Source organism: Lissotriton helveticus, chromosome 10, assembly GCF_964261635.1.
Source record: "Lissotriton helveticus chromosome 10, aLisHel1.1, whole genome shotgun sequence".
Taxonomy (NCBI): domain Eukaryota; kingdom Metazoa; phylum Chordata; class Amphibia; order Caudata; family Salamandridae; genus Lissotriton; species Lissotriton helveticus.
In genome coordinates this window covers 993,501,406-993,513,540 of record NC_136071.1, presented here as the reverse complement: position 1 = coordinate 993,513,540, position 12,135 = coordinate 993,501,406, and the positions used below count along the sequence as shown (strand labels likewise).

General features: G+C 45.6%; 1 protein-coding gene across 9 annotated transcripts in view; it reads left to right on the top strand.

The window, feature by feature from the left end:
• LOC144784710 (ATP-dependent translocase ABCB1-like) overlaps window positions 1–12,135 on the top strand; it is a 1,064,270-nt gene that overhangs the window by 59,265 nt on the left and 992,870 nt on the right. The window lies entirely within an intron of this gene.

Below are 12,135 nucleotides of genomic sequence, written 5' to 3'. Positions count from 1 at the left end.
ACATTAGGATCTATTGTCCTGTCTGTAATTCTCCTGGCCCCATTTATGTTCTGTATATAATGGTATAACATTTGTATCTATTTGAAGGGGTTGGGATAAGGTATTAGTGTCCCTAGGGGTTTTATGCAAGTCATCTCGTATTATGGGGCCACATTGACGTTCCTGGTTTGTTTGAGCCACACTCGTTGGATCTCCCATGTTATTTGAGTTTTTTATTTTTACTTGTACTTCAATTGGAAGTGGTTCCCCCAATGTGAATACTTGTTGAATAACTCCAGTAAATAATTCCGGCGGACTTGAGACCTCTTTTTGCAAATGTGTGGTTAGGGGTACACTTAACATCTCCAGGTCAGTATGTGCCCCCATTGATTATCTGATTATTCATTTGTTTCGGTGTTTGATCCATTTCATAGTTGCCTCACTCACTGTTTAAATTGGAGTTTGTAACCTACATAAATCTGTTTGTTTATTCAACATAGCTCCCGTTGGATCTTTCATAAAGTCAAACTTGTTGATCTCTTCATTGCTTTCCTAAATATGCATACCCTATGCGATATGAGAGGCTGGTTGTCCCCTGCTTGTTTTACTTTCATTTTCCTTAAACTTGCTGTGGTTTGGAGTTTTTTTTTCTTCTTGATGAGGGGAAAAGGCAGTCTCTCCTTCCCCGAACGCATAGTTCTTTCAACTTTTTACGAGTTCCTCCAATTTTTTTGCTGGGTAATAACCTCCATATGCTGACTGGACGAGCGGGGCTCGCCAGGTGACCGCAGGCTGCACCCGGATCTTGTCAGGCCGCCTACGCGAAGCACCTGCGGCTTTCACTCCACAGCGGCCAGCTAACATTGGCTGCACTCGTCCTTGACCCCAAATGCCAATTCCCATCACCCAGTCCTCACCGGAACCCAATTAATAAGTGTAGGGCCGTTTAAGCTAGAGGTAGGCAAACTCTGGCAAGAGGCAAAAAGTAAGCTTGATGCTTGAAACTGGATATAAATACAGGAAATCAAATTCCTCACTGTCCTCGCTTTTGCTCACTCAGCTCAGTCTGCTCACACAACTTGCTCCTGTTCTTCTCCTCCCACGGCTGAGTTGAGCCTGTTTGACAACCAGGCATTGCGGTGCTGTGCGGAGCGGGGAGATTGAACTGTGCAACAGAGCAGAGCATTCAATGGCCATCAATGGGCTTCAATGGGGCGGCAAGCGAGGGAGAACATACAGCGCAATTATTGGTACAATGGCAGCAGCCGCACTGAGACGACCCTGTGATCACTCCGCTGCCACCACTGCCGCTTCTCACACTCCCACCACCACTCGCTTGCCGCTCCGCCGCTCTGCTCGCTCGCCGCCGCTCCCTTCACTCCTCTGCTCGTGGAAACTCACGCTACTGCTACCGCTAGGATGCAGTAAGCTCTGCTGATCGCTGACTTCACCCAAACCGGAAGCACAAAACAGCAAGCAGTCTATAGGTTATAGCAGATCAGTGTAACAGCATTCCTGAGCAACCTTAAATGTTGTCAAATTGGATTGAAGTCAAGTTTAATGGATGGGAATTCTTTGCTCTTCTGATTTACCATTTATCACATGTGGTACTGGTGTCATTCTTTACTTTGCAACTGGAAACCTGCATTATATGTTATACTGCAGTCTATAATGACTTGCATCTAAGAGTGTGTGACGATTTGTAAACTAGATTACTGATATTACAAAAACGTTATCCACCTTTTACATAGTGCAGCATGTAATTGTTCCACAAAATGAAAGTATTATAGTGGGTTGGCACTCAATGAGTTATAATTTACACCTGTTTTTTTTTTTTAAACTCTTTTTATTATATGGAAAGAAAACAAACAATCAAGGCAAAACAAGCATTACAATACAGGCGCTTTGTCTCAGCGGGAAGGAAAAGGCAATGGCATCACAGTGCAAGTCAATCAACAAAAATCAGAGGAGGGGAGCATAATCGGGGGAAAAAGACTAAAGATTTTAAAACATATGCAATAGAACAAATCATGGAACGTCAGGATCAGGGAGAATGTGAAACATCGGAGACATCAGGAAGGGGTGGCGTGCATATATCTCCTCTGTAGGAGTTCCATTGATTCCAAATTTTCCCCCATTTCTGGGGCCTACCTCGTGCCACATACACCGTCTTCTCTCGAAACATACACCAATCCATATTTTCCTTCCACACCGAGACCGTCGGCGGGCGGGGAGCGCCCCACAACTGTGCAATGTCTCATTTAGCAATCATGTTGGCCAGGGTCGCCCATCGCGTCTGAGCCACGTCATAGTCATTCGGTTCCCACACATTTAGCAGACACCGCCTAGCTTCCGGTTGTATCTCGACTCCCGTAACCTCTTTCATGGCCGCATGCACTCTATTCCAAAATGCAACAACCTCTGGACATTCCCAAATGATGTGAAGGAAAGTAGCAAGCCGACCACAACCACGAATACATAACCCATCACCAGAATAACCCATTCGAATCAGTCGCGGGCCAGTAACATACACACGGTGTAAGATCTTGAGTTGGACTAGTCGAAGACGGGCCGGTATCGCGACCTCCTTGGGAGAGGAAATCGCGGACTGCCAGTCCTCATCATCTAATAGTAAACCGTCTTTGGTCCAGACCTCCCTTAAAGGCGTTAACAGGTCAGACCGATCATTAATTCATTTCTTATAAATCACAGAAATCGTGCTATCGGGCACATATCCATCAAGTATCCGATCGTCCAATGGGGAGGATTCCGGATTAACGGTCCCGATGGGGAAAACAGAACCCAACGGGTGACTGTAAATAGCGAAAAAATTCCTGATCACTCAATTCATATTCCGTCTTCAAGACCTCAAAAGTCTTAATCCTATACTTAACCCAGAGATCGCCTACTCTACTGATACCAATCATATCCCATTTCTCAAAGCCTTTCATCCTCCATAAACTTCCCAGCTTGCAAGAGTCGTACAAGGGGGCCGCCCGGGTCAGTCTCCCGCTCCACCCCATTGCCGCATTCGCACAATTCCACACCTGCCCGGCGATCTTGGTAGGACCAGTGAGCGTCCGAATTGCAGATCTAGAGTATAGCGCCCTATTATAGTTCCCTCCCGGCAAAAGCCACCTATCCATCTCAAATGCAGGATCTAAACCCGGACCATACATACCATGATTGATTGCACTCAATTGAGAGGCCCAATAGTAACGCCTGATATCGGGAAGAGCAATACCGCCGTCATACCAGGGAAGAGTAAGTTTAGGGAGGGCGATACGGGCACGCCCATCCCAAATCAGCTGTCTTTGTAGACTCTCCACTTCCCGGAAGTATTTTGCCGGAATTGCGTCAAACGTATTCTGGAGCGCGTATAAAAACCGCGGTAGAGACATCATCTTAAAAAGGGTTGCTCGCCCGAGGGGGGACAGAGGAAGGCCGCGCCAGCCCACCACGTCAGAACGCAACCGTTGTAGCGGAGGGAGTAAATTACATTCGTATCTGGCAACGGGGTCCAAAGTGATAAAAAATCCCAGATATTTGAAACCCTCTTGTGTCACATGTATTGGACAACCGCGCGGCAATGCAGGGGCGCCACCCGCGAGTACGTATATACAAGAATTGGACCAATTGATCACAAGGCCAGAATTTTGTCCGAATGAAATCAACACATCCAACAGCACGTTTAACGACTTTTGGGGCGAAGTGAGGTACAACAGAATATCATCCGCATAGAGCGATATGCGATCTTCAAACTCAGGGGTCCACTGCATACCTCTCATCGAAGGTTCCCAGCGCAACCATGCAGCCAGAGGCTCCAGGGCGAGTGCAAAGAGGAGCGGAGACAACGGACAGCCTTGCCGAGTACCCCTTCCCAGAGCAAAGGGACTGGATACCCGACCATTGACCACTACCTGTGCCAATGGAGCCCCATAGAGAAGTTTCACCCAGCCAATAAAGCTAGGACCAAAGCCAGATTTCGCCAGAGCGGCCCACAAATACGACCACTCCACAGTGTCAAAAGCCATCATGGCGTCAAGAGAGACCAAGATGGCCGACTCCAGAAGATATGGGGCTCTCGCCAGAGCGCCGTGCAGGCGTCTCAAATTCAGTGCTGTATTACGGCACGGGATGAATCCGGACTGGTCCGGATGAATCAAGTCACTAATCACATTGATAAGACGGTTAGCTAGTACCTTAGCAAGGATCTTGGGCTCCACATTAAGAAGCGAAATGGGTCTGTAGGACGTACAACAAGCCCTTGGCTTTCCCTCTTTGTGAATCACTACTATCGATGCAAGACGCTGATCATAAGGGAGGGAGCCAGTATCTCTCGATTCCATGAACATACCGCGGAGATATGGTGCAATCCTGTCCGGACGCAACTTGTATAACTCAATAGGGAGACCATTGGGACCATAGCCTTCCCTGAACGAAGAGAACGTATAGCAGTAGCTATCTCATCCACTGAAAGTGGCGCTTCCAGCAGCTCCCTATCTGAGTCCGATAGGCACGGCAGTGAAATATCTCTCAACAACTGGTGAGAGTCTTCTTCGGGTCTAACGGAAACTGGAGAATAAACCTCACGAAAATGATCAGCGAAACACTCAACTATCTCGACCGGGTCAGTTACACACATTCCATCTCGCCTCTCAATCACCAGAACCACACGACTCGCTCTCTCTTTTCTGTCCAACCAGGTGATCAACTTCCCAGCCTTGTCCCCCACATCATACAGCCACCCCTGTCGCTCCCTACTCATGAGTTTAGCGGCATCAGTCACCAAGGCCCTATAATCAGACTGTTTGAGACCGAGGACATGAAGCTTGTCACGGGTGACCCCCAACTCCAACTCTCCTACCAGTTCAGTAATATCAGCCTCAAATCGGACCACCGCCTCATTCCTGCTCTTTTTAGCACCAGTAATCAATGATAAGGCATGTCCACGAAGGACCGTCTTAAACGCTTCCCATAATGAGACAGAAGAAGACACCGATCCCTCATTCTCAAGAAAATAGTGATCCAGGGACTTGACAAGTTCAGCACGGGTCTTAGGGTTTTGAAGATACCAGGGGTTAATCGGAGCCACTTAACCCCCAGTGCCCGGAATAATGTCCATATGAAGCCATACGGGAGAGTGATCTGAAATCCCCCTAGCTAAGTGTCTGATCTCCTTTATCAATGAGGCCTGTGCTGCCGGCATCATAACATAGTCCAACCTGGACAGGCTACCATGGGCACCCGAATGGAAGGTAAACTGCGTCCGACCAGGGTGCATCACCCTCCAACAATCAATCAAGCCTAGAGTTTCCAGGAATCCACTCAACCATTATTGGGACCTTGCGAGATCTCGGTGGGGATGGCGGTCCTCTACCCCAGAAACAACAGAATTGAAGTCTCCACCCACGATCAGCATACATTCAGGAAGTCCCAGAACCACCCTCCCCAAATCAGAAAAGGTCGAGGACTGCAAACCAGGGGGGACATAGACAGAAAGCAGCGTGATGGTCTTCCCCTCCCACCTACCAGTGAGGGCAGCATAATGCCCTCTATCGTCACACATTACAGTGTCAACCTCCAGGGGAAGGGAGTTCCGAACAAGAATACCCAACCCCTGGAACCGGAGGTGAAACCAGCGTGGGCAGCAAGGTGGTATCCCTGCCTATTCATAGCATGACAAGTGTTCCCAATCAGATGTGTTTCCTGCAATAACACTACATCAGGGGAGAAGCGTTTCAAGTATTGCAACACAACCCCCCGTTTTATCCTGTCCCCCAATCCATTAACATTTCAACATAAAAATCTCAACCCTCTACCCCCCACACTCGAAATGGTAGCAGAGACCTCCCAACCCGCAGCGTAGCACCCAAATCAAATAGTAAGTCAATACGTTGCCTTGAAGAAGAACCAAAACACACCCCAAACACTTCCTCCCCTCCCCCCACAATCCAAGGAAACGAACACCCCCCACCCTGCACCCCTGCGTTAGACTCAAAAGCCACCCCAACTTGCAGTGTGCCTGTCGCCCTAACATAGAACTAATCTACAAGAAGAAACCCAGAGGAGGAAAGAGTCCCATCCCCCCGCCACCGCAGAGTGTACACAGAAGTCTTACAAATACGGGAGACGTCTAACCACAGTGACATACCATAAACAGTATCAGTAACTCGGGAGCTACAGCTCATTCCTGGTCAGGTTGGCCACCCTCAGCTCCGCCGGAATGTTCCGTACGATCTTGTCGCTCAGGCAAAGAATCAAGCCAGTCACTCACTCTGTCAGGGCGATCAAAGAAAAATGTCCTGTCCTCATATTCAATCCGTAGTCGGGTCGGGAAAAGCATCGCATATTTCAGTCTCATGTCCCTCAGTCTCCGCTTCACTCCTTGGAACTCCATCCTCTGTTTTTGAACAGATTGTGTGAAGTCCGGGTAGAAGCTCACAGTGGTATTCTCAAACTTCACTGGGCCACCCGTTCACGATGCCTGCAGGATAGCGTCTCTATCCCTGAAATAGAAGATTCTAGCAATAATTGGACGTGGTGGAGCATCGGTTTTAGGCTGACCACCCGGAACTCTATGCGCACGTTCCACGGCAAAAAAATTGCTGAGGCCTTTGGGAGCAAGATGCGTGAGGATGAGGTCTTCAACAAGGAGATCCGTGGAAGAGGCCATAGAATTTTCCGGAACACCAATGATGCGCACGTTATTGTGTCGCGCCCGGCTTTCAAAATCCTCACGTCGACGATTAAAGAGGTCATTAGAGGTCCGGAGATTACGCACCTCCGTTTGGAGGTCAGCGACATCCGTAGTGAGGCTGGGAGTCTTTAAGTCCAAAGATTTTACCTTTTCGTTGGTCTTTGATAAATCCATTCTGATAATATTGACGTCGATGGCCATACCAGTGATGGCGCCCATGACGTCTTGCAAGGTAAGATCAGCTAACATGGCGGGGTCCTCGGCCACCTCACCCCGATTCCTAGTCGCCCCTCCGGGTGACACCTTAGGCTGGGTGTAGCGGTCCATGGAGAGGGGTCTTGGTCTTGCGTTTCTCGCTGTTGGGTTTGCCCGCCATGTCAGGCGGCAGGCCCCCAGGAAGCGCCCTAGACCTGGTGAAAATGATTCGTGCGTTTTCACCCAATAACGGGCACACGGCGTCAACCACAGACACGCCACCTTGGGCACACAGCGAAAATCCAGGGTCCGGGCGCAACACAGGCTATTGCGACAGGATAAAGATGCGAGAGGGTGAAGATCCAAAAACGAAACTGGAAGAGAACTCGGGGCAGCAACCAAGACCCCGCCGCCGTTGTTGTTGAATTACAGCCTGGGCACTCAGACCACCCGAGGCCCGGAGGTGTCCATGGGGCAGGCCTAAAAAGTTCAGAGTATCATAAGTTCGGTTCCCAGAGTCCAAATCGAGTTCTAAAAACAGCTCGTATGTCAGCTGGGTTGCGTCTTCAATAGCCCGTCGATGTTGGCAGGATAATATTCAGGATAAATGCGGGAGGTGGCGAGGGTCTCGGGAGCCCTGGGCTCACGCGGCCATCTTGGATGCGCGCGTAGCTCCTCCCCTGCACCTCTGTTTTTTAAAAATGTCCTCATCTCGGTGTAAGGCAGGGTGGCCATCTTTGTGGAATCTGATATTAAAAATACGGAATCAAGTAACTTATTAAATACAATTAACAATGATGGTTGACATATGATATCTGTAGTTGCAAGGATGCAAAACACCTCTTATGAGTCATATTAACATAGGTGTGTTCAAGCGAGTCTCAATAGTAAATAAGGATCATTTTCTTTAATGAAATCAAGATTATTCAGCTGCTACGGATAACCATGGGTTCAATTTATGCTTCCATAAATTAGTGATGTTAGGAGTGCAATATAGAAATGGAAGTGAAGGGGATTGTTCATGTGACAAACTATAGAACAACAATATATTTGCACACTGAGGGGCAAATTTACTATTTTTCATGCAACATGGCAGAGCAGAGGAACTTGCTTCCCTGAATTGCGTTAAAGGGAGAGAGCAGAAATGCTCCATATTTACAAAGATATGGAGAAATTCTACTCTCTACTTGTGCTGGCTCCCTGTGTGCTGCTTTGCCCCAACCCAGGCACCCTTACATCATAGTGCAAGGATGTCTGTGTTACGGGGCAGGATTGTTTGTATGATTGAAGGGATAACTTCCAGTACAAAAAATGCTTAGAGGCATTGTCCTCTTTCTATGTGTGCTGCCTAATGCAGCATACATGGAAAAAGGAAGGAACAAGGCAAAATAAAGATATTTTCTTTCAGCTAGGCACACCGTTTTGGTGCAAGCCCAAGTTTTCATAGTAAAACTGCGGGCCATATTATCCAGAAAGGGTGATACATTATCGCCGCTTTTATCGGCCGGAAACTGCCACTAAAGCGGCGATAATAGGTTTGATAATATGCCCTTGTGAATTCAGAAACTGGGCTTCTATGGGAATTCACAAGGGCAAATTATCAAGCCCATTATCGCCACTTTAGCGGCAGTTTCCTGCCAATAAAAGCGGCGATAATGTATCATCCTTACTTGATAATATGGCCCTGCGTTTTCATCTAATAAATGGGTGGATGAATGAGGATGCTCATTCTCCACCCATGTAATGCCTAACGAAAGCAAAGTAATGCAAGGCAGTGCTATGCACTGCCTTGCATTACTTTACATTTACATTTACTAAACCAAGCAAAGTTACGGAAAGTGGCTTTGCAAAGCTTAAAAAATGCCAAAAGGATTTTGTGTCATGCTGCACCGCATAAGTGGCACAACCCTAGTGCAAAATTATTGTAAATCTAGGCCAATTTGGCTGGATAACTGCTCTTTTTCAAGGAGCTTTCCTGGTCCAGTATTTGAATGGACCTGTCTGCCAACATGTTGACACAATTAAACCTCACAATGCACTGTTACTCATATAAGTGTTTCAAAACTGAGAGCCTTCAGTCAGGTGCAAAGATTGCTAACACAGTAGTTCAATTTCAGACCGCTGAACGCAAACCACAACCAATGGCCAAGGTTCATCTGATATTGCATGTTTGATGGCAGAGTGAGGGTCAGACTTGTAGGGCAGAAGGGACCACTGAACATTAAGGAACAACAAAAATAAAAGTAAAGAAATGGATAACCTGACAAATAAAGTCTTAAATTCCAGGAATCTATTACTTGATTCACTCATTATGACCCTTCAAGTCAAAATATATGCCCAAAGAAGAATATGCACCGCAAAACTAAAGTCTGTCAATAGTGCTAGAAGCTGATCTGAAGTAAATAGAGCAGAACCTAATATCGGCATAAGGACCACCAGGGAATATTCACAACACTGACGACATCCACCCACTGAGGCACAAAAACACAAAGATAAAACTAGGCAAGCCCAACTTAGTCCTGAACTAATTACAAATCAAGTTCAACTGGCTAAACAATTAATACACACCTTCTTCAATCCAAGGTGCGCCTTTTAGACGTTCTTGGAGCAGTTCAGTTCAAAAGTCTTTGGGGCATATTATCAAGGGGGTTTATCCCCGCTTTTTTGGCTTTAAAAGCCAAGAAAGCGGAGATAAAATTATCTCCCTATTACCTAGCTGTCGCTAACACCAGTTAGCGACAGCTAGTAGGAGATAGCGACCATCTTGGGCCCTGCTTTGCATGTCAGTGAAATTTATCACTAATGACATGCAAAGTGAGCGTGCCAAGATGTTAGGGACTGGAAACTGTCGCTAACATCGCCATCTTCTATTACCAACTTTTGGAGATATTTGCGCTAAGCGCGAATATCTTCAAAAGCTAACACCTGCCCCTGAGCAGTTCTTAGCCATGTTATCCAATGGTTGGTGGATAACATGGCTAAGAGCATTAGCTAGGTAATGCATGAATATCGCTGACTTTTCAGCAATATTCATGCATTTCGGCCGATTTTTATCGCTTAGGAGATAAACCTTGATAACAGCAAGGTTCCTAAGCGATAACAATCGCCGCAGCACGGCGATAAAAATATTGCCGCTAAGCCAACATAGCGATAATTATCGCTAGTTGTTGGTAATATGCCCCTTTATTCGGTTTGAAACAAACCATAAAAGCAATAATATAAAAAGTAACCAATTTAAAAATGCAATGCTTTACATCAAAAATAACAACTAGCATACAATATAGCCAAAAGACTTTCACGAGGTTAAATTGTCTTAGTGCATTAAAACAATCGGTACAAATAATTTCCTCTCCGTATATTAAAATATATGTCGCATACACTACAGCGTTGTACAAATACTGATAAATAAAACCAGCCAGTATAGATTCTTGGAGCAATGTGACCAGCCGGACAGGTGTAAGTCAGCATCTTGGTCCCCACAAAAGACCAAAACTGTGTTTATTCTACTCCTGTAAACATCTTGGTGGTAGCAGATGAAGAAGGGCAGATTTTGCTCAACCTTCTTGATCTACACTCTGCATTTGACACAGGATTTCAAATCTGTCCTTAGTTGGTAACAAAAAGTTCCCCTTGCATTCAATCTATCCCTCAAATGGTTTCAGGCATTCATATCAGAACAGAAGCAGTGGTGTCATGCTAGGGCCATTTCAGTCTCCGAGGTTCTATTTGCATTCGGTGTCTTTTGGAGTCTTTCCTTACCTCCTGGGTATTTGAAATGTTAATCCCTCTGCCTGACTGTTGCACTTTTGCTTCATACTAAATATTCACAGTGCTTGAAATGGAAAAATAGAAGTGCGGGTACCAGAGTACCTGTTTGTTTCAGAGAAGTGCTGGTACTCTCCAACTAAAACTATTATGTCTCTCTTGAGAAGTGCAGGTTCTCTCCCTCTCATAATAAACGAAGTGCTGGTACTCAAAACAGGACAGTGCCGGCCCATCTAAAATACTGAATATACATACAATCATGATACAAAAGTAATGATTTCTTCATCATTATAATTAGATACTGCTGTGATATTGATCAAGAAGTCACATAATATAGCATACATTTTACAATCATTCATCATCCAATCAATCATACCGAAATGACAACTCGTTGCAAAAGCATGATGCAAGATGGCTCTGGGTGTGACCTTTGCATGGCCTTCTATGAGGACTTTGTGATTTTATAAATTCGATGATTTTGCACAATTACTACCCAATCAGATGCCTTGCATTACAAGCTGTTTAGCATAACATATTTAGTTTACCTGAGGTCATCCGGGCACATTTGTCAGGTCCTGCCATCACTGACTATCACAGGACAGGGAGACGTGGAAAATGGATTCCGGTAAATCGCAAACATGTCTTCTACATCCCCTCCTCTGATAATCAATAATGACCCCTATTCTCATCTACTGCTCTATAGTTATCACTTCTTCCTGTTCCTCATTGTGGTCAATATGTGGTTGCTCCAGTGTATCGGATTTTACTGAGCATGGTTTCTGGTATAACACTCTCATTTCTACATACCGATATACTGGTAAAACCTTATCTCTCGTTGCAAAGCAACCACTTGCCATGGAGGATAGGCACTTTGGCACCACCTGGCTGAGAACAAATTATGTCACTAATATGAAGTCACCAATTATTCAAACTTCCACCAGCCATATTCCCCAGCCCCCCAGCCAGGATGATATGGATGCCCATATGTCTCCTTCTTGTATGTAGTGTGCCTGTTGCTCTCCTTCCCTTATTTATTTATTTATTTATTTATTATAAAGTTTTGTATAGCGCGAACAAGACCCGTGGGTATCAGAGCGCTTAACATGAAATAAGAAAAGGAAAACAAAGGTTAACATATGTATAAGCAGTTAACAAGCAACCGCATTGAGGTAGATGACATATATATTCGTAACACATGTGACGTTAGCGTAAGTAAATATGCTATGATTAAATTATAACAAAACATGTATATATAACAAATATGAGGTAGCACGGTATAGGTTCATGTATGAGGTAGCACGGTATAGGTTCATGAAAGATGCTGTTCTCCTGTTCAGTCAAATCTCCATTCCTATTGGCCTTTGGGTTGTTCTCATATCATAGGATACGTGTTCCATTATAGTATTGCCTGTGCCTCCCATTTTAGTGGCGTACATGATCTGTACTAAGGCAGAATTATAGCAGATCCATGATCAGTGATCTTCGCTAAGTAATGT